Genomic DNA, 19744 nt, shown 5'->3' on the forward strand with positions numbered 1-19744 from the left:
ATTGTGAGTTCATTCTCATGAACCACTGAACTCCAACAACTGCGTGACACTGCTGTCCAGTGGCGCAAAGTGTTGAGTGACAGACACATGACAAAGAGACTGTGGGTTTGAGTCCCGTCTGGGGCAACTTTATAAAATTGTTTGTAATGTTGTCATTTCAATTCCTTTATTATCCCAATAAGTATTTTAGTAGTCTTTCTTCTTTTAATTAGAGATAAATCTATTTTTGTTAATTCTGTGTTCATTTTCATCTCAGCTTCTGGTCATTTTGAGCTCACTCTTACCTCTACTTTGAACCAGCTTTCGTTTACATTCAATTTCTTGAAATGCTGTTTGCTGTGCTGTTTGCAGTGTTGCTCTGCTTGCTGTGTTGATCAGCTTTCTGTGCTGTTTTGTTTGCAGTGCTGCTCTGCTTGCAATGCTGCTCTGTTTGCTGTGCTGTTTACATTCACACTGTTCATTTTCACTTAAACTTCTCTACATTCTGAGTTTATTCTCACCTGTAATTCTGAACTAGCTGTTTTCCATGTTATTTCAATTTCTGCTTATTTTGCTCTGCAGCTACAGCACGTTGAACTACATAATGATCTAAATTAAAGTTAAGTATAACATGCGTTTTTTTTTTGTTTGTTTGTTTTTTTTTAATAAAAGCTTCGAGTTCATTCTTACATAGACTACTGTAGCTTGACAGGCACGTGTAAGCATCTACCCAGTGTCGCAATGACTTGAGTGTCAGTAACCAGATCCATAGACTGTGGGTTTGAGTCCCATGTGGGGCTTATTAAAATTGTTTGTACAGTGTCATTTCAATTCCTTTATTATCCCAGTAAGTATTGTACTAGTCTTATTTCTATTTTCATCTTAGCTTCTGGTCATTTTTTAAACAGTTTTTGCTTACATTGTAAACAGAATTATTAAAAGTCAGACTTGACATAAATTGGTTAAGTTCCTGTAGTTAAATACTCCATCTTAGTGTGATAAGTTATCTTCATATCTCTTTTTGGCATTGTGTGTAAAATAGAGAGCAAAAGGGTATGGTTAGATGTTGGTGGTCTTCAAAGTAAACCCATTTTGTTAGTTGCTCTGGCTTTTGTATATGCCATGTTAAAAATAAAAAAATACTTTAAATAACACCAACGTGTAGTCAAAGGATCAACCATTTCCCATGGCCACTTTGGCAAATTACATAATTTTGTTCCAAGGATAGCATCACTGATCAAACAATTATACATTTTATTCCTAAGTGTAAAGTATACTTTCCATGCAAGAAATACTACAAGTTCATAACCATTCAGGTGGGTCAATATTTTAACTGCTGTCCTAAAGACAATTGCTTACTCAATTTAGCATGTCCAAATAAAATTACTTTAACAGCCTACTACAAATGAAATGAAAATCATTCAAATGTTCTACCCTGTAAGGACCACTTTTATGAACTACTTTTATAAAAGGCACCAAGTTAATGTGTAGGACGTGCAATTAATACACCAAGTAGTGTCTATATACATTCAACACAGAGGAATTTGATAGAGTAAATGGTATATAACTAGAGACAAAGTTGAATCAATGTGTTTTTATTACATTTACACATAAAATTGTGCCTTAAACCCCAGCGAGCAAGCCAAAAGCCGACAGTGGCAAGGAAAAACTCCCATAGATAGTAAGGTGGAACATCATGGGCAAAATAATAAGACATGGACATAGTTGTGGAGCATAATCAGCAGAGTGGTAATGGAAGAAACCTTGGGAGGAACCAGACTCAGCAGGGGCAGGCCATCCTCCTTTGGCTGGCACATATTTAAGCAAGTATACATAGGCCAAATATAGTACATGCCATCCATTCAACATTGTTACTGGAGATTATGTATTCATTTTTAAAACAACATCACGGACTGTTGACTGCCTGCATCAGTTTAGAGTTCTTTTAGGACATTTTGTGAACTGAAAGTTGATGTTGCTGTTGATTAGTAAAAGGGGAAAGCTATAAAAGTTATTACAAAATTTATTTTTTCAGCAACAAATTGTAATATATTAAATTGTAGAATACCTTTTTAATCAGTTTTACACTTATTTATAGGAGTTCATGGAGCAGAGAATATGGAGAAGTAATGACTTCAGTGCATTTCAGGAATCTGAAAATTCACATTCACTGAAAAAAAAAAAAAAAAAAAAAAAAAAAAAGTCAAAGCTTCACAAAACATTTTACAAATAATGTAGACAGTCTGTTAGCTTACCTTTTTGTTAGTAGTGGACATTTGTTTAGAAGTTTGTGGACCTCAGAATATAATATATTAGTGCACAAATCTGAAAGTGTACCATTAGTAGATGGATCTGTGCTTGAAGGAAAAAACACCAATTTCAGATTTACAGACATAAAATGAACTTTACATTTTTATCAGTTGTACACTTTATAGGAATTCGTGAAGCAAAGCATCACAATCTTGTGATGGGTATATGGAGAAAGTTATGACCAGTGCATTTCAGAAATTAATATATTACATTTGATAAACATTGATCTTCATAAGTGAAGGGTTTACACAATACAATATTTTGCATCTGATGTAGACACTGTTAGCTTACCTTTTTGTCAGTAGTGGACATTTGTATAGGAGTTTGTAGACTTCAGAATAACAGTACTAGAGTTGCAGCACAAATCTGCAAGTGTACCATTAGTAGATTAATTAGTAGGTTATTTAGTGCTTGAAGTAAAGTGTCAGTTTAAGTTTTGTAGACATTATACAATTTACTTTACCTTTTTGTCAGTTGTGCACCTCTTTTATAGAAGTTCATAGAGCAGAAAATCTTGTCATTGGTATATGGAGGAAGTTATGACTTCAGTTCATTTTAGACATCTGCAGAGATTAAAGTAGATCATCTTCAATGAATGTAAAGTCAAGGGTTTACATTTTAGGGGTTAACATTTTGCAATTCATGTAGAAAAGTGTTAATTAGCTTACCTTACCTTTTTTTTTTTTTTTTAAGTAGACATTTGAATAAGAGTTTGCGGACTTTGTAATATCATTGAGTTGTTGCACTCAAAAAAATGATTCTAGCTGCTTGTTCAGTTTATTTAAATAAAATAAGCTGAACCAACACAAATCTTTAGTTTTTTACTTAATTGGCATTCGCACTCAATTGTATTATGTTAAATGAAATTAAATTTGCAAAATGTTAGGTCAACCTAAACCATTTGTGTTGGGACTACATGAATCATTTATGTTGCATTGATTGAACCTGGGCAGTGGATTTCTAGTTCCCAGCATGCTTTGCATAGGGAAAGATTGGGACAGTAAATGTTGAACTTAAGTGCTGTTTAATGTGTTTTTTAGTAAAGGGAAATACCTTTTAAAGTTTGAAGTTCAGTTATATTTGACATTTAAAAGAGTTTATGTTATGTCGATTTTTTGAGGTTACCATTATGCTGAAGTGTAGACCTTGTGGTTAGGCTCTAGGTGGCTATGTAAAACAAATTTATATTGTTTTCAACGAGCATTAATTGTGCTCAAGCCAGTAATGAGAAGTTCTTTATCTGATCATTACTTGCATGCTATAAATGTTACTTAGCATATGAATAAGTGTTATTTTAGTTTAGTTTTTATAGAAATATAAATAAATTACTTGGAGGGCCAGTACAAATTTTACACAGTCTACATATGGTCATCAGCTTTTCCCCTCTCAATGGTAATGAAACATGTATGTCTGTGTACAACAGCTACTCAAAACCTAAGCACAAGCGCACATCTTCACCATGATGGTAACAAAAAAAAAAAAAAAAAGCACTGGTTGGATCAACAAGAATGAATTATGTTCAGGAAACATACACAGAATACGTCAATTGAAACTGGTGTGATCTCATTCAATTAGGATGAATTTCACTCATTAGTACAATTAACCTAGCTTAAGTTCAAATAAATCAGTTCAACTGTGTGGAAATAGGTGTCATAATTGAATTAAGTTAGACCAACAAGTTATTTTTTTGAGTGTGCACAAATCTGAAAAGTGTATTTGTTAGTAGGTTAATCAGTGCTCAGAGTAAAGTATCAGTTTAAGCTTTGTAGAAATTATACAATTAAATTTACCTTTTTATCAGTTTTGTGCTGCTTTATAAAAATTCCTGGAGAACAATCTCATGGGTATATAGAGGAGGTTAAGGCTTCAGTTCAGAAATCTGAAAAGATAGCATTCATTGAATATGGACTGCTTGGTAAAAGTAAAGGATTTACACAAAAAATTCATTTTGGAAGTAATGTAGACACTTACCTTTTTACCAGTAGTGGACATTTGTATGAGTTTGTGGACCTTGGAAATATTTATTTGTTGCACAAATCTGAAAAGTGTATTGTTAGTAGGTTATTTAGTGCTTGAAGTAAAGTGTCCGTTTAAGTTTTGTAGATATTATACAATTAAAAGGTACAATTTGTGATATTTTTTTCCGCTAGAGGTCGCTAGAAGCCTATTCAAAACAAAGGCGTAGTTTGATGACGCAAAGTTTTAGAGCGGAAACTTGGGACATGTGGTCTCCATATCAACGGACGGTGCAAAAGAATAGGGATTGGAGTCTGGAAGAACTCATGTTCGTGGATGCGATTATTAACGTTACTGTAGTATGAAGCAGAGCAGGAGCGAGTGTTGTGGAGCTGAACGAGGAGCTGGAGCGATTGATCAACACATGCCTCACGAGCAGCGGGACTTTTATTATGACACAGTCACCGGCGCCGCTTCCGCTTTTCCGGTCATGAGTTTACGGGAGCTGTCCTTGTCGACAGAACCAGCGGCAGATGGTAAACAGTAATTATGTTCCATAAATAAGTAACACAATCCACCATAAAACGTGCAAGAAGTAAATAAGGAACTGCTTGAAGCAAGCTAGTGGTTTGCTGGACGCTAGACTCTACTTCGCATTGGTCCACGGCACTGTTGTCATGTGGTTTCTACGTCAGTAAAGGCGGTAACAAAGGTAACTGACGTCATTGACAGGCGACTGCACTGCCCCGTGTCACTGTTTAGAATGGGAATTTTCTCATGATTTGCAAGTAGTTGAAAACATTAGAGATATTGTTTGTAATCAGCTGGACAAAATATATAACACTAGGCTAGTGGTTTTTGGATATTTTACTGCAAAAATTTTACATATTGTACCTTTAAATCTACCTTTTTGTCAGTTGTGCACGGTTTTATAAATGGAGTACAGAATCTCATTATGGGTATATGGAGGAAGGCATGACTTCAGTGCATTTCAGAAATCTGCAAAGATTACATTCATTGAACATGAACCGCTTCAAGGTACAGGATTTACACAAAACAATTTGGAAATAATGTAGACAGTGTTAGCTTACTTTTTTTGCCAGTAGTGGATATTTATAGGCATTTGTGGACCTTGGAAACATTGATTTGTTACATAAATCTGAAAAGTGTATTGTTAGGAGGTTAATCAGTACTCAAAGTAAAGTATCAGTTTAAGTTTTGTAGACATACAAATCAATTTACCTTTCTATCAGTTGTGTGCTACTTTATAAAAACAATTCATGGAGAACAATCTCATAGGTATATAGGGGAAGTTATGGCTTCAGTACAGAAATCTGAAAAGATATCATTCATTGAACATTGACTGCTTGGTAAAAGTAAAGGATCTACTCAAAAATACATTTTGGAAGTAAGGTAGACACTTAGCTTACCATTTGTCAGTAGTGGATATTTTTGTATAAGCTTATTCAGTGAATCTGAAAATATTGTTAGTTGATTAAAATATTTTAAAAGGCATTGCTTAATGTTTTAAACTTTAATGTACACAAGGACAAGCATGTCAACTTACTTTATGTGGGCTTTTGTACATGTTTCTACATGTTTTCATGTAGTTATATTAACTTCATTGCGTTGTTATAAAACAACTGGAGGAATGCAGGCAGTCTTTGTGAATGCTTCCTATGCTGTTTGGAAGCATCCAGTGTTGTTTGTATGGCTTTGGCTATAGCAGAAATTTGATTGAAAACATTTCAGCTAAAAATTGAAAACGGTCTTAAAAAAAAATAGATAAAAAAAAAAGCATCAATTGAATTTGACAGAAACCTTGGCTAGATGAGCTTTGGAGCTCCAGAAAGAAGAGCAGTTATGGGAGATGTAGGATTGTGCATGACTGTCATTAAATAGGACTTGGTATGGAATGGCCAGGACTCCGTGGAACTTAGAATCTCGAGATGGGTGTGACATGGTATAAAAAAAAAAAAAATGCAATGTGGTGATACAAATTTCTCAGTTCAGTGTGTTGCATCATTCAGATATATATTACCTTACTTGAGTTTTGTAACACTAATACACTTTCAGGAATTAAACAGCTGCATCTTCAAAAAAAAATTTATATATATATATATATATATTAGAGTGAACAGTCTGATAGTCTAATAATGTACCTTTTCTATTTGCAAACTTGTACAGGACTTTGGGGATCTCAATCTCAGAGTGAGTGTAGCATGGTAGGGACAAAGAAAAGAAAAGAATGCAGTTAAATTGCATTAGAAACATCAATATATTACCTTACTGAAACTAGTACTGCTTCATGATAACTGTAATATGTTGCGACAATTTCAGTTGTAACATGCTCTGCATCTTTAATGTAGACATGGTCTATTAATGTGCCTTTTTCAGTTGTAGGATATTGCACATGTTGACTGTATCCATGGAGTTCCATTAATGTTGCAATTGAAGATGTTGTTAAGATATCCTCATTGAAGTCTCCCATAATTGCTTTCTTTCCTGGATGTTTTTCCAGCTCAGCAATGACATGTAACATATTTTGTCGAAACATGTCAATTTGATATGAATTAGGCCTGTATAGCAGAGCAGCATTCAAACTGATATGTGGAACTGAGAAGTATAGACATTCCAAATTGCAAGGTTCTGGAATGACAACTTGAGCAAGCAGGTTTTCACAAGAGTAAAGTGCAACTCCACCTCCTCGCTGTCGTTTTAAATTGGTGAAAAGTGGAGTACTGTTGTCATAGCATCTAGCTCTTGGATTATGCTTGAAGATAAATCCCGGTATCTGCACTTTATCTTCAACTTTTAGCCATGTTTCAGTTAAACAAATACAATCTGCATTCATAAGTTGTCTGTGAGCTTAAATATCTTGAACATGAGCTTGAAGACTTTGTACATTATGAAGAGCAATTGTAAATAAACCAGGTGTCTTTGTGAAACTGTAATTTTCCAATGGAAATTTTGGCATGTATTTCATTGCCAACTCAATTTTATCATTACAGTATATGGCAGACTCCTTGAAGTTTTGAATTATTAGTCCATTGAGAGTCCTCACACGACTCACTGCAACATATGCTTGTCCTGAAGTAAAGATCTTCTCAAGCGATACGACAGCTTTATCTACTGTGAGTCCTTGCACTTTGTGAACAGTGCATGCCTATGCCAATCTAAGTGGAAACTGACGTCTTAAACCACCGTCATTTGTGACTTGATCTTCTTGCACTTCGATTACAGTAGAATTTCAGGAAAATGTGTGTCGTTGTTTGGATCTCTGAATTTTACCCACATTTGGATCATCAAATTCCACATGAATAGCTGATGGAAAATCATCATCAACATCATCCTCATCTGGCTGTTTTTGACTTCTGCTGATGTGAACAACTGTACCAAAGGCTCCATTAACAAGTCCATCAGAAACATCAACGTTTTTCTTTAACATAACTCTTGCTCCAACACCTAAGGAAACACATTTATCCAAACAGGAGTTGAAAACTCTTGTATGAAATCCAACTTTTGCTTCAGTCCTTCCAGTTTTTGGATTTCTCACAAAATCTTGACCTCGAATACTGATTGCGTCAGGACAAACCTCATTTAGTCTTTGAATGTTGCATTTATCAACCTCTTCATTTGTAGGAAATATATGAACATCACTGCATTCTTCTCCTGTTTCACATTGCTTCAACATGTTTATGTCATTTGAGCTTAGAGGTTCATTTTTTTTTTTACGAACTCTCAGACGATTTAAGGTTTCAGCAAAAGATACATCTTGTTGTCTAACAACTTGAGTTAATTCAGCAATTTCAAAGTTATTGTCCCAAAGGTTCACTCCTTTTGTATCAGCATAGTGTGGAGTTCCCTTAACAGGTGGCAGCTGATAAAAATCTCCAACAGCTATGAGACTTACTTTACCAAAGAGGGAGTAGTCACCAGTTTGTTTGATTTGTCTCAATCTCCCATGAACATATGACAAAAGGTGATGGTCAACCATGGATACTTCATCCATAATCAAAATCTGCAAACATCCCATTTTGGAACGAAGAGAATTGATTTTGTCATCACTTAGTGGTTGATACGGTAGTTTGACATTAGCACCAATTGAAAAAGTGTTGTGGATAGTGGCAGCGCCAATGTTGAATGCTGCTACTCCAGTTGATGCACATAAAATCACACACCTATCATCAGGCTTTTCAGACAGCTGGGATAAGAGCCTAGAAGATTCATAGTAGATTGCTTTGATTAAATGTCTTTTTCCTGTGCCTGCTCCACCAGTAACAAACAAGCGAAATGGTTCAGGGTTCTCTCCAAGCAGTTTTTGTAGACACCATTTGCGAACTTTGTAAAATATTGCAGATTGTTTAGTGTTTAATGATCTTAGTAGAGACAATGCTTCATCTCTAGACATTGTAGCATTGCTGGTCTCAATTGTGAATGCAGTTCGAGGGTTCGCTACAAGATCTGGAATAAGTGTGTCAGAATCATCTTCATCAGGAAGGATATTATTCTTCATTAGTTCGATACATTCATGACGCTGTTTCTCCGTTTCAGGACACAATGCAGCCCAAGCATCTTCCAAATCGACACCCTGCTCCAAGAGCTGTTGAGCTCTGTCTATTTTGTCACTTTCCTTTTCAAACATTTCTCGATTAGAATCAACAATGTCTTTCACTTTTGTCACATTACTGCCACATTTCACAGCACCATTGTTGTAGAAATCATCATAAGTGTTGAAATTCTCAGGCTTCAGCTGATAATCTTCGTATTGTGGTAAAAAAAAGTTGTAACATTGAATGATGGTACTTCTCTGGATCTTTTGTCAGGGAAAATCTTGGATACCTTACCACTGCAGGTTCGGTTCGAGTTCTTCGCATCATATAACCACAGTTGTTGTCAAGCTTGATCACTTTTTCTTTGGAGGATTAGTTTTGTGAAGAAAGCTCAGATTTTGACAATATCCTGTATTCTGAACAAAAGCTGGCAAGACACAGAATCTCAAACTGTTGTGTTTTTGGTCTACTCTTGTACCGGTCAACCAGACTATTCATCCAAAAACAACTCTCTTCACCAGACTGGTCATCTTTGTTTTGGAGAACACGTAAAGGCAAACTCATCTTTACAGGGTCCATTCCAATAGGAATAAACTGGACTTTGCGAGAGCATTCTTTCAAGTGCATACCTGTTAGTCGATACACTGCCTCTTGTGCAGAAATTTCTCTGTTGTGTAGATATACACTACCCAACATTTTTAATGCTGATCTTGCTTCAAGATTGCCATTCATACCTTCATTTTGTGTACGTTGCAACAACAGTCCCATTTCTTGTTCCGCTTTTGTGATGTAACTAATTATATAAACCACTACTGAGTAAGCATCTGTGACATATTGGATATCCATATTGCCCTGCCATGCATGCAATAAATGTTTGTTATATTGGTTTACCCAAACATCTTTTGGATTTCGTTTCAAGACGATACTTTTCTTCTTGGAACATTTCTTGTATGCTTTTTCAAACACAGCTTGATTAATTCCAATGGATTGAAAAAATGCATCTGTTGAATCAAAATGGACTTCAGAATCTGTCAATGCAGTTTTGATTTTCTTCAAAATTGCACTTGCGGTCTCATTTCCATCATTGCCTTTCAAATTATCTTGAATAGCTCTTGTTACAAAGGTGCGGCTAGATGGTCTTGGAAAATTAAATCTACAAACTGTTTTTTTCTTCCGGCATGTCTTAGAATGTCTGCTGCTGTGCTTCTGAACACTGTTGACAGTCTCATACAGTTCAGTTTCATCTTCACTTGGTGTCTCACAAGTGATGCAATGATCTATGAAAGCAGCAACCAAAGCATCATTGTCTTCATTGTCTTCATTTAACTTTGGAGCATGTTCAACCCAAAACAGACAGTGAACATGAGGAGAGCCACGCTGTTGAAACTCTACACGATAAGAGTAGTCTTTTATCTTTCCAATCGGTTGAGCAGGTGACATAATGACTGTGACGAGCAGGGCGGGCGAGAGCCGTGAGGGAACGGCGCGAGGCCGGTGACGCAAGTGATAATGAGCGTCACCTGCGAGGCGTGCCGGCCTCGAGTCTCTCACGGAGGAGCTCCGGAGGCATAAAAGGAGGAGCGACTACAATGAAGGACGAGAGAGGACCAGGCCTGGACTTTATTTTATGTTTTATTATGTTTGTGTGGCCGGCAGACGTCCGCGAGGGTCTGCCGGCATTACTATCGTTTTGTTGTTTGTTTATTTTTATATTAAAGTTTTGTTGAATGTTCGCCGGTTCCCGCCTCCTTCTTCCCACAACTACTAACCGTGTTACATTGGTGCCGAAACCCGGGAGGAAGGAGGGACATGCTGTCGGAGAGCCCTCGCTGCTGAGGGGGATCGCGATGCTACGGAGTTCGGGCAGCGCGGGAGTGAAGACCGCGAGAGGCTGCCCGAGGCGGTGGTGCTGGAGCCAAGTGAAAGGTGGGACGGAGACCCGGATGCCGTGCTCCTGGGACGAGGTGGGGTGGCTGCCGTCCAGGAGGGAGCGGAGGAGTCGCCGCCGTCCGCCGTGGGCCGGAGCCTGCTGCCGTCCGCCATGAAAGGGAGGAGCAGGGGACGGGGGACTCGCTGCCGGCTGCCCTCAGCCGGAGGAGCCATCGCCGGCCGCCAGGAGGCGGTCGAGGATCGGGCCGTCCACCAAGCGTCCAGTGCCAACGCATGTGGCACCGCGAGGAAGAGCCTCTTGGCAGGCTGAGGACCGAGCGGCAGTGTGTCGGGGAACCGGACCAAGATTTTTTTTTCTCTTTCTCTTTCTTTTTCCTCTCTCCCCTCTCTCGTCCTGTCGCTCCCCTTGCTTCCGTCTCCTTTCTCTAGTCTCGTCTGTCCTTACCCCCAGGTGCTGCGGCCGCCGAGACAGGCCCCGGGGGGGAGTAAGCGCAGTCGCGGGAGTACCCCCCGGCCTGCGAGGGGCGTTGGGGGTATGTGACGAGCAGGGCGGGCAAGAGCCGTGAGGGAACGGCGCGAGGCCGGTGACGCAAGTGATAATGAGCGTCACCTGCGAGGCGTGCCGGCCTCGAGTCTCTCACGGAGGAGCTCCGGAGGCATAAAAGGAGGAGCGACTACAATGAAGGACGAGAGAGGACCAGGCCTGGACTTTATTTTATGTTTTATTATGTTTGTGTGGCCGGCAGACGTCCGCGAGGGTCTGCCGGCATTACTTTCGTTTTGTTGTTTGTTTATTTTTATATTAAAGTTTTGTTGAATGTTCGCCGGTTCCCGCCTCCTTCCCACAACTACTAACCGTGTTACAATGACATCTTTCAAAAAACAATGCCACCTATAATCAAACATCCTTGCTGCAGTAACTGGATTTCGCCTAATCAGTCCACATTTCTCAGACCAGTCAAGCTCATCAACATTGAATTTTTTCCCTTCTTGCTTCAGGATGGTGTTGATCATTTCAGGCCATCGGAGATCTGCAGAGCTAAAGGATGCAAAGAAAGTCGGAATACCTAGTTGTCTTATGAGTGCAAAAAGGTCCTTTTGAGAGGTTTGCCAATAGGGGGGTGTTCCACAGACTGGTCTCAAAAACTTGTATCCTTCATCATAATTCAACATTTTAGCTAATGACTCTGGGTTTGTGAGCATGTCGGATGTTACTTCTTTTAACATCCTCTTGTCTGACCCTTTTCGCAAAGCAATGGAAACATTAGATACAATTTGATCCAACTCCGACATATATTGTGCATAGAAAATGAAGTCTGTGCTCCTTGCAAAACGTCCATCTGCGTTGAGGATCCGTGCATTAAGATATTGTGACAAGGTGATTTTTTTCCTCCCTCTCATCATGGAATGTTGGACCACCAGTTGGAAAGAGAACAGGGAAACATTTTGCTTCGTTGCTTTTATCAGATAGTAATTTAACTGGACTGTTACCTTCAGCTGGTGCCACATTTAACACATCTTCAAAATGCTGATCAATTATTTCTGAACCAAGATCCACAGGTTGTAAACATGTCTGACAAAAGACCACTTTGCTCTTTGATGTAAGTCAAGTCTTCCTCTTGCTGTTCTTCAGGATCATTTTCCTCTTCACTCTTTTCAAATACATCTTGTTCCTCCATTTCATCAGGAACATTCTCTTCCAGTTCATTCAAAGAGTTGATCCACTGTTCATTAATCACCACATCTTTGTACCACTTATTGCTTCTAATCAAACATTTCAGAGCATTTCTAACATGATCAGTGTGTACATACTTGTACTCATAATGCCCTTTGTAGGTTAACTTGCGCTTCAGTTTGATCCTGATCATCTTGTCATCACATTCATTCCGTGGAAGAATATTAGACACATCTGCTGTATTTACAGGAACACACACTACAGGTCCATGGCAGCCATTTTGTTTTCCACGGGGAAGACAGAGCAACTTCAAAAAAGGAATGCTGCGTGCAACAAGATGTTGTTCCAAGGAGTTAAGACACTTCAGTTGATTTGGAATGTCCACCAAATGCATATTGTTGGCAATACTCTCTTCAGGCAGTTTTCCACAAAGGATTTTTCGATGACACGTTGGACAGATCCACAATTTGCACCCTGGAGAATAATCAGAAGAATTAGCACATTTTACATCACCACAAACATGCACATATCTATTTGTGATGCATTTTCTTGCCAAAGCAGCAATTTGTTCCCCTCGGTCTTCATAGCAACCCATTCTGCACATTCTAACCTGCTTTCTGAAAAGTAAACGGTGACAGACACAGCACACAAACTCTGGACCTCTACTAACTTCTTGTTGCTATTGCTTATTTTAATCATCAATAGCTTTCTGTTCTTCCTTTTTAGCATACATTTCACAGCCTCTCTTTATTGTACTGAAACGAAAGTTCTCATTTTTATGGTATTTCATAATAGAATACTCACACACTCGTGCTTTGAAGGCCGGGTTTCGAAGATATTTCTCCTTGGAATACTCACGTATTCTTGCTTTGAAGGCCGGGTTTCGAAGATATTTCTCCTTGGAATACTCACGTATTCTTGCTTTGAAGGCCAGGTTTCGAAGATATTTCTCCTTGGAATACTCACATATTCTTGCTTTGAAGGCCAGGTTTCGAAGATATTTCTCCTTGGAATACTCACGTATTCTTGCTTTGAAGGCCGGGTTTCGAAGATATTTCTCCTTGGAATACTCACGTATTCTTGCTTTGAAGGTCGGGTTTTGAAGATATTTCTTCTTGGAATACTCACGTACTCTTGTTTGAAAGACCACATTACTCTTGTACTTGACCTGGGAATAGTGGGAAACCAGTTTCTGAAACTGAACATTGCTTGCATAATAATCTTTTGAATATTTACGTCTTTTCTCCCTGAATTCAGTCTCATTACAGTATTTTGATTTCAAGTGCTTCAATTTTTTCTGTCTGTACTCACTGTCGTTGCAGTATCTTTCTCGATCACTCTTGGTTGTGGAACATTCTGATGCATCGCTTACCTTCCTTTTACGTAGACATGGCATTCTGACCTCATTGGAAGTGGCATTCCCACATATTCCTGCACAAATGTCTCGATCTCTGTGCTTAACACATGTCACAACTTCATAATGATTACCGTTGCAGTGTGTCAAATAGATTACATTATTCATAATTACCTCTCCAGTAGGTTTATGTGCATTCCATCGGTCATCGTTAAAAGTCATTATGGTTGTATTAAACAGATTAGAAGCAGCAAAGATATCAATTTCAGTTTCCCAGAATAATAGATTCTAGACTGTGTCAAGTAATCCTCTACTGAAGTATACTCCCTTCTCACATACCTCTCAAACAGTGATGCATTCATTTTCAGGTGTTTGACCACTGCACGGCGAATCTTCAAATGCTTGTCCTCATTTCCACATATTGCATATGCCAACGATCTGAAAAAGCAGTTACCATCTGGTTTGATACTCTTTGTCTGACATGGACCTGCAATGGGACCAAAGTTTGTTATGACATCACGGTCACTGTTACTGTCATTTGTCAGAAGCACAAGTTCACATAAAGCTTGCTGATCTCTATGGGTTAAAGGAGAAAAATGTACTTCTGGAATTGAAACATCTGTAATAATTATGTCATCTGCAACATTTTCAACACAAGACATTGTGACCTGTTTCTCTGGAAGTTCATCCTGCTTTCTTCTCCCCCTTTTTCCTTTACTTGGCAAAACATTACACACTGGCTGCGGCATTGGAAGGTTAGTGCTTGCATTCACAGCTTCAGATACTTCAAATTCAGATGACCTTACCTCAGTCTTCACAGATTTGCATACCTTGTGTGTGCCTTTTAAGACTTCACTGTAAAGCACTTTACTGGAAGAGCATGGAAAACTGCTGCGGTCTGCCTCCAGAGAGTGAGAAACTTCAGCATCTGCATGAACCAAAACTCCAGTTATCTCAAATCCTGGTCCACTTACCCCAAATGACTGTGCAATCTCATTAATGTAGTTGTACAAAGATTCAATGGTGCTGTGATAAGCAACACAACTTGTCTCGATTTTGTTAGCATGATAATCAACAAAGGCATACCATGAGCCCTCTTTAATAACTGCACGTGTTGGCACAAATAGTTAAGAGGAAAGCATCAGCACTCAGTAGAGCTTGCTGAAGAGCTACATCAAGTGGCATGGCCACATTGATTAAGGTTACATCATAATCATCAACATTAACAAATCCAGTGAGAGACTCTGCATACTCTATGGAAAATACAGTATTACCCAGCACATGTCTCCTCGGTAATTCATGGACTGCAATGTAATTCCTACCCCTGACTTGTCTGTCATTTGTTACCCCAGTTTCGTAAAGATTCATAAAGGTGTGTTCCTGCCACCAAGACACTGTCAAGATCAGGTCAGCACGTTCTTCATCTTGCTTCTCAAAACCGCTGTCAGACTGATGGCTCCACACTGCCTGCCACGTGAATTTCCAAAGCGGGCATCACCTTGATGAAAGGAACCTCTTAGCACTGATCTCTGTGGAAATTCAGAACATGCAGTTGAAACATTCAAAGCATTGTCATCAAGTTTCATAGAAATGAGGTTTTTTGGTTTTTGTCTTGCTTGTTTCAGGTTTGTTTCAGGTTTGTTTCAAGTTTGTTTCATTTGTATCATTTGTATAATTTGCGCCAGTGGTATCACTTGTGTAACAGGTCTGATAGTTTTTCAAAAGAGGTAATGGTTCTGTACCCCTTTCCAGAAGGAATATTGTCCCCTGGGCCATTTGTTTAAGGGGAAGAGGCGGAACCCCTGCCAGTTTTTCAAGAGGAAGCGGCCGAACCTCTGCCAAAAGAACCTGCATATCCTCCCCCACAGGAAGCGTTGTCCCCTGGATTTGAGGGTGCGATGTTCTTTGGTAAAGGGGAAGCGATGTCCCCTCAGTAAAGGGAAACGATGTCCCCTGGTGGTCAAAGGGAAACGATGTCCCCTGGTTGTTAAAGGGGAACGATGTCCCCTGTGCCTTTTTATTCAGAGGAGGCGACCGAACCTCTGCCAATTTATTAAGAGGAAGTGGCCGAACCTCTGCTTGACTTTTTTTAAGAGGAAGCGGTGCAGCCTCTGCCATTTTTTTAAGAGGAAGCGGCGGAACCTCTGCATTTGCACAACGTTGTGCATAGAGCTTCTTGGCGATCCGGGACCTTTTCTTGGGCTGTGGCATCTGTAAACACATACAAGATGATTATGTATGCTTAAATGATTCAAGTTCATAGTTTTGTAAAACACCCAGCAATACTCCACTTAACTACACTGCAAAAATGATTTTCTTGCTTCATGTATCAAAATTAAATGTATGCCAAAAAAAAAAAAATCTGCCAGTGGTGTAAGAAAAAATCTTGTGTTACTATTGAATTAAATGTAACTCTTTACCCACTGGCAGATATACAATAACTTAAGTCATGTTGCATCTCAAGTAAATGTATCTTCATTAAATAATGTTTAGATATTTTTACTAGGAAAAAAAAAAAAGTTCTCACTTTTCTGCCATGATATTGGACATGTATTTCAGTAATACAAATTATTAATGGTGGTAGCATAAAAATTAATTTACATGATGCATGACAAAGTAACCACATTTTGTCAAAAAGTACACCATCATTCTAACATTTAAACTTAAATCAACCTTTTTTTTATAAGCAGCATGTCCAGCCTTAAAGTATTATCATTAATAACTTCAACCTGCCAACTTACTTAACATATTTAACTAAAAAAATTATAATAATAATAAAATAAAAATTACCTCAAGACGCAGTTCTGAATTCAACACAATGTATAAAATATAAAGAACAGTGTGAAAACAATGACAAAACATTCAATTGTAAAAGTATAGTTAACATGACAATGAGAATAAACCATGTTTTACCACTGCAAATATCTGAAATGCTATCAATTACAGTATTAAACACATGAGGCTTAAAAACACTTTATACATCTTGTATGTATTAAATATTGTTCAAAAAGATAAAGTAAAGAATTAGTTGTGTTAGACATGTGCAGTGCTCCTGCAACAACATTTAAAAAATAGCTCACCCAAAATGAAAATTGTCACATACTCATTAAATTATTGAATGAATTAAATTTAACATTCCTTAAAACATTTGTTTCCAAAACATACTTTAAAGACACTTGAAATGACATACTATTAACATTTTACAAATTTAAATAAAAATTACAACAGACCCAATTATGACAAACACTTAAATAACAGTAAAACAAAGCACATGGCTAATCTTCATGAAAGCAGCCATTTTGTCCACATCCATTTAAGAGCACAAAATTAAAATATCTAAAACACTGTCAGTAACATAATTACTTCAAGTTTGACAGATAAGCACATGTCAAAAGTATATTTAACCTCTCAGACAAGAGTTTTATGCTTAAATTATGACCAGTTCCACAAAAACACTCACCTGCTGTAGGAACACAGAAAAACAACTACATCCAGTTTCACTGCCTTATATAGACTAATTACTAGATGTTAATAAAAATCAGGTGAGAGCTAATTAGCCTTTGTGTTTGTTTGGAAAGTCACCTCTGTATGATGATGAACACAATGTCCTCTGTAGCTCACTATGATAAGTCATAAGCCCTGAACCTATCAGGTTGTAGGTTCTAACCCCATCTGACTTTATAAAATTGTGTCAAGCTGCGTTCCATTTGGATTTATAACCCCAATAATCAATCTTCTAATCTTTCTTCGTCTAGGATTAGAAATATGTTTTTTTTTTTTTCATTTCTGTGTTCGTTCACATTTGAACTTCTATTCATTTTAAGTTGATTCTCATTTGAACCATCAGTGTGATCACATCTACCCAGTAGTGCAGAGCATTGAGCAGTAGACATATGGAACAGAGATTGTAGGTTTGAGTCCTGTGTGGGGGAACTTTAAAATTGTGTGTGATGTTTTGTCATTTCAATTCCTTTATTTTCCAGGTAAACGTTGTACTAATCCTTATTTCTCTTGGATTAGACATAAATGTATTTTTGTTCATTTTGTGTTCATTCTTATGTGAACTGCTCATTTGGAGTTTATTCTCACCTGTACTTAGCTTTGCATGGTAATTTTGTTGAACATGCTAAGGAACTTGTTTTTGAACTCTTTCTCACACTGAAACCTCTACTCAGCAGACTGATGGACATGCATGGCTGATTAGCTCAATGTGTTACCCCATGGATCCCGAATGCTCTGCATCGTGGGTTCGAAACTCAGTGTGACACATGCCCAAACTGCATGAAGTACTGTGGCAGGAAAAGATGCAGAACTTGTCTGTTCTAGGCTTTGTGCCTAAAACTGGTCTAATCTGAAGCTAACACATGCAATTCATTTATGTCCAAATTTGTAGTTATTCTTCTTCCCCCTGTATGGTACTCAATGAACCATAACAAGGAAAATTATCAAATCTGGCAGGCTTGTAGTGATAGTAATTAAAAGTAATTTGACCAACTTTGGAGTATCTAGGACTAAGTCTATAGCACTACCACCTGTTCAAATATTCACTTTTGTAAAGGTTATAACTTTTGAACCCTTTGTTCTAGAAAAATGAATCTTATTACAACTGATTCCTCTCTTCATACTGATCACGTTCAACATCTTACATAAAGACTCCACCAAGTACAGTAGTGGCCATTTTGAAAAGTACAGTATTCCATTTTTTCGCTACTCTTCCTTCAAATTTTGTCCAATTTTGTCCAAAAATGGCTCAGGTGATCTTTGGACCGAACAGCACAGAAATGACTGGACGGATTTTTGATATTCGCTATTGTTTCCGAAATATTTGTCTCTGAATGTTACATTGCCTGTGTTTGTTGTGTTATGGGTTATAGGTTATTTTATACAAATGGCTTTGGTTCCAGATATTGAGTATTTCTGAGATTGTTCTAAACTAAAATTAATAAAAAATGTGGTGCATTTTTATGAAAAATCTTCACTGTCAGTTCTTTCTCATGAACCACTGAACTTCTACAGCTATGTAACACTGTCTGACCAGTGGCACAAAGAGTTGAGTGACAGACACATGATCCAGAGATTGTGGGTTCAAATCCTGTGTGGGGCAACTTTATAAAATTGTTTGTTATTTTTTCATTTCAATTCCTTTATTATCCCAATAAGCTTCCGGTCATTTTGAGCTCATTCTCATCTCTACTTCTGAACCAGCTGTTTTTCATGTATATTTAATTACTGCTGTTTTTGCTCTTCTTGCTCCACATTGCACTACAACTGACATTTGAGTGCTTGAAATGCTTGCTGTGTTGCTCTCTTAGCTGTACTGTTCTGCTTGTTGTGTATCTCTGATTGCTGTGCTGCTGTGTTTGATGTGTTGCTCTGCTTGAAATTGTGCTCTTTTTGCTGTGCTGTTCTGTTTGATGTTCTGCTCTGCTTGGTGTGCTGCTCTGTTTTATGTGCTGTTCTGCTTACAGTGCTGCTCTACTTGAAATGCTGCTCTACTTGCTGTGTTGCTCTGTTTGCGGTGCCTTCGGTGCTTAGCCCCGCATTGCTGCTTGCAGCTATATTTATTCCTCCCCAATGGGAGTCTATGGCAGCCCTATCAACGGAACATGAGAAAATTATGAAATTTGGCACAGTTGTAGAGATACTCATGAATAGTGATTGGACCAAATTTGGAGTCTCTAGAACCAACTCTATAGCGTCACCACCAGTTCAAAATTTCAACATTCTAACGGTTATAACATTTGAACCGTTTGTCATAGAAAAATGAAATTTAGTACATCTGATTCGGCTCTTCATGCTGATGCTATTCAACTTCTTACATTAAGTCTCCGCCCATTACAGTAGCGGCCATTTTGAAAAGTACAGTATTCCATTTTTCCGCTAGTCCTCCTTCAAAATTTGTCCAATTTTGTCCAAACTTTGATCAGATGATTTTTGGTCTGAGCTGCACAAAAATAACTGAACAGATTTTTTTGTATGTATCTTTGTTCAAAAGTTATGATGTCACAAAGTTAAAGAGCTTGACCT

General features: G+C 38.1%; 1 protein-coding gene and 1 pseudogene across 1 annotated transcript in view; one reads left to right on the forward strand and one right to left on the reverse strand.

The window, feature by feature from the left end:
- Positions 1–19744, forward strand: part of snap47 (synaptosome associated protein 47) — a 129312-nt gene that overhangs the window by 26518 nt on the left and 83050 nt on the right. The window lies entirely within an intron of this gene.
- On the reverse strand, positions 7049–13728 carry LOC137003032 (uncharacterized; annotated as a pseudogene).

Source organism: Chanodichthys erythropterus, chromosome 16 (assembly GCF_024489055.1).
Source record: "Chanodichthys erythropterus isolate Z2021 chromosome 16, ASM2448905v1, whole genome shotgun sequence".
NCBI lineage: Eukaryota > Metazoa > Chordata > Actinopteri > Cypriniformes > Xenocyprididae > Chanodichthys > Chanodichthys erythropterus.